The sequence below is a fragment of the Chiloscyllium plagiosum genome, chromosome 44 (assembly GCF_004010195.1).
Source record: "Chiloscyllium plagiosum isolate BGI_BamShark_2017 chromosome 44, ASM401019v2, whole genome shotgun sequence".
Taxonomy (NCBI): Eukaryota; Metazoa; Chordata; class Chondrichthyes; order Orectolobiformes; family Hemiscylliidae; genus Chiloscyllium; species Chiloscyllium plagiosum.
In genome coordinates this window covers 6,824,381-6,828,648 of record NC_057753.1, presented here as the reverse complement: position 1 = coordinate 6,828,648, position 4,268 = coordinate 6,824,381, and positions in this window count along the sequence as shown.

Here is a 4,268-nt window from a genome sequence, read left to right as displayed (position 1 = left end):
GAGTTGGATAGAGCTCTCAAAGTTAGTGGAATCAAGGGTTATGGAGATAAGGCTGGAACTGGATACTGATTAGGAATGATCAGCCATGATTATATTGAATGGCGGTGCAGGCTCGAAGGGCTGAATGGCCTACTCCTGCACCTATTGTCTATTGTCTATTGTCTATTGTAATTGTTCCGATTTTATGAACGTTACACTGTTAAACTCGCCCATAAAATATTCAGTATTTATGACTGGTCCCTTCGTTGTCGCTGAAAACGTGGTGATGAATTGCCTTTTTGATCCATTGCTGTCCACTTGCTGCAAGTCTACTGACAGTAACTGTGAGAATCTACACTGAGAAATATTTCAAGTAAATGAGAGCTGTTAATTTTACAAATGAATGAAACTATCGTAGCGGAAGGGGTTAGGACAGAAATTGTAATGTAACAGGAGAAATAAAGGCGCTTAAAATTGTGAATTCATATACTTAAAAGAATGACATGCAGTTGTAAAAGAATATTCAGTTTATCACTAACATAAAAGGCAATATCATGAAACGGGGACTGTGGTAGCATTATAAAAAACACGTAACATGTCTACAGTAAATAAAGATAAGCAAATCAGAATAAATTGCAATAATTGAATGAAGGAAACCACCCCTTTCAAGATACTCCAGTTGTTGGATAGCAAGGTAGAGCATGGCAGAGTAGAGAAGAATAAGTGTCAGTGGAAGAATAAGGAGCACGAAAGAACATTCGCGGTAAACGACAGCAGTGCTGTTACAAAGTACAGTGTTTTACCTGGAACTCCTATACACACGAGAGCGGGATAGTAAATGGTAAACACCAGCCCTTTTGGCAGTCCGTGCATTGTTATGGATAGCGTTACGTCGCAGAATGATCTGAACAGAACATAAATTTGTCACATTTATACCTGATTATAGGCTCCAGGGAGATCATTCCATCATTTGTTTTAGTTTATGTTTGAAATAAACATGAGTGCAGTTACTTTGGTGAGCATGCACAAAATTAATTCAGCAGAATTTATTGACTTTTCCTGAAAAGGAGGACTGCCACATTTTTCGGAAATATATCACAATTTTGGAGACGAACTGTAACCTTAAAAGTCGTCAACTCACTTTTTGTTTTTACTACAAGGACTTGCATGGCACTGTTCTTGTTTCAATACTGAGGCACAATTGCAAACCTCAGTGTGACAGTAAATCCCCCTTAAACATTCAGTCAATGCACTAATTTCCTGCAATGTGGCTTCCATTTCTCATTTTGTTTAAAAAAAAACTCGAAAGAATGAAAATGGTGGTAAGTTGCTAAAGTACTGAAAGCGTGACGTACTGCTTATTTTCGCTGCCACTGTGCTCATAGATGAGCAGTTCATTCCGCATCGACAAACATTAATGTCTTTCTTAATGGAGGCTAACGTCAACCATCATGTTAAAGAGTTAATAATTGTAAGGTGTGTGCCCAAAGACAGACAAAGCATACTGTAATTGAAAGTAAGGAAACAACAGACTGCCTACAGAGTCACTTTGTCTGTGTTTTCTGATTACGGAGGAGCAGGAGGAACTATTCAATGAGATGGGTAAAAAGAAGCTTAGTGTGGTAGTTTTTAAGTATCGCCTTCTCATTTCATTAAGGAAAGAAAAAAAAATAAGCAAGAACGGGATTGGGGCGCCAGAATGAGCAAATATCCCGTTAGTCTATTTGAAAGGAGAGCAGAAGCGAGCTGCGGCCCTGGTGAATGTTTATTCCTTAAGCAAATGACAAAAACAGATTTCCGGCTACTTCTGACTTTGCTGCTTGTGTGAGTTTGCTGAGCGGATATCATCTAACATCAATCCACGTGCACAATTCAAAAAAAGATTTCGTTCAGTAGAACGCTTTTTTACACGTTCGCTGGTGCTTATAAACCTTTTATAAATGCAAGTTTACCTTCATTTAATTATATTAAATGGAAATCCAGACGGAACCGATCCTCGTCTTTGGAAGCTATTACTGTTCAGACGAATCTCCTCCCCACCATTTTCTCGAGGACAACAGAGCAGAGGCAGAATTTACCAATTGCATTTAAGGGAGAAATGAAAACAGGCTGAAATTACACAATTTATATTACACTCGAAGAGGATTTTTCTTGGTACATTTCATGGCTGTAGTAGTCACCTCTTTGGTTTTCTGAAGACTCCATCTGGTTGTGTGGCCAGGAGGTTTAAGCCTCTCGGTTTAAGCTTCGTTCTTTGCTAAGTCATGACTGCAAATTATATCGCTGCTATCTTTTTGTCTGTCTTTTTTCTGGCATCTCATCTTTTTATTGTTCACAGCAGGAACTGACAATTACTTTTCAGAAGAACAAGGGAATAAACTTGGTTGCGACTGGTATATAGGAGTAGGATATAGGCCATTTAGTCTCTCCAGCCTTCTCTGCCATTCGATTAGATCATGACTACCTTGGGCCCAAATCGCCTGAGGAACATGCTGATTAAAATATGTCGATTTCATACTTACATTTAAGAATTGAATGAACATGGACTTCCATTTGAGGAAGAGAGAACGAAGCATCCAGTACTCTTTATGTCTGGAAGAACTTTCTGACACAGTCCTGAATGGTTGGCCATAATCCTTTGGCAATAGGTATTTCAATCAGGGGACATCATTCATCTCTATTTAACTTCTCTTTCCCTGTCAATATCCTGAAAACCTCGATTAAGTCACCCCAGAACTTCGAAATTTAGAACAGAAAGACTTAATTTGCCAACTTTTTCCTGATAGGTTGACATGAGCCTGCTTTGAAATCACTCCAGGGCCACTCCAGCACGGATCTGCTCATTACACTCTAAGTGTCGCCGAAGTAGGATTTTGTATAACTGCAGCATACCGTCCAGATCTTTGTATGCAATTCCTTTAAATATTAATGCCAGAAGTCCAGTAGCCTTCTTGAAAAATTTCCGCACGTGTACGTGATATTTGAAAAAGCAATGCATGTGAAACGTCAAATCCCTTCGGACATCCGTTATGAAAGTAGAACAATAGAGCACAGAGACGGCCCGTCAGCCCACGATGTTGCGTCAAACATTGCACCAAATCAGGTTTTATGTCTTTCCGTGGCCCATGCCCTTCTATTCCTTGCATATTAATATGCTTGTTTAGAAATCCCTTAAAGGCTACTATAGTGTCTGCCTCCAAAACCATCCCTGACAACACGTCCCAGGCTCTTACCACTATGCAAGTAATAAACTTGCCCCTCATATTTAATTTGAACATTGCCTCTCTCACCTTAAAAACCCTAGTTGCAGACAATTCAATCTGCAAATAACCTGACAGTCAACCACATCGAAGCATTTATTAAGTGCATAATCTCGCCTTCGCCTTGGTCGATCCAGGGATCGCGTTGGAGGGAAGACTTCACATATGTGGAACATTGGATATCTTCTAACGAAAGTGGGATCTGCACAAGAAGGACGGGTTGAACGTGAACTGGAAAGGTGGGAGGTTTGCAAGATCTCTTCGGGTGGAATTAAACTAGTTTGGCATAACCCGGGTGGAAACCAGAGCGACAGATCTGAGGACGAATTAGCTACTCAACAGCCGGGTAGAGAGTGCAGAGAGTTTGTGAAGACAGATAGACAGTTTGAAATGTGTCTATTTTAATGGAAGAAGTATGAGAAAGAAGGGTGAAGAACGTACAGTATGTATCAATACTTGGGACTATGATGTACTGGCCATTACAGAGACGTGGGACAGGAAGGTTGTTGGGTGTTCCAGAGTTTTGAAGTTTCGAAAATAATTGTGGGAGTGGCACTGCTGATCGGGGATAGTATGACAGCTGCAGAAAGTGAAGTTGTTGAGAAGGTTTGTCGACAGAGTCATTATAGGTGGAAGGCAGATATAGAAAATGAGCCATCAATTTCTTAGGAGTGTTCAACAGAGAATCCAGTAGTAACAGAGGTACGGAGGAGCAAGTAGGTAGGCAGATTTGGTAAGGTGCAGAAGTAACAACGATATTGTCATGAGTGACTTTAACTTCCATAATATTGATTGGAAACTTAGTTAAAATAGTTTGAATGCAACAGTTCTGTCACTGTCACTGTTCACTGGCGTAGTGTCAGGTGTGTTCAGGAAGGATTTCTCACTCAAGATGTGCATAGGTGGACTAGACGGGAGGCCATATTGGATTTGGTGCTTGGCAACGAACCAGGACAGGTTTCAGATCGCTTTGTGGGAGAGCATTTCTGTGACAGTGATCACAACTCCCTGATATTTGCTACAGTCATG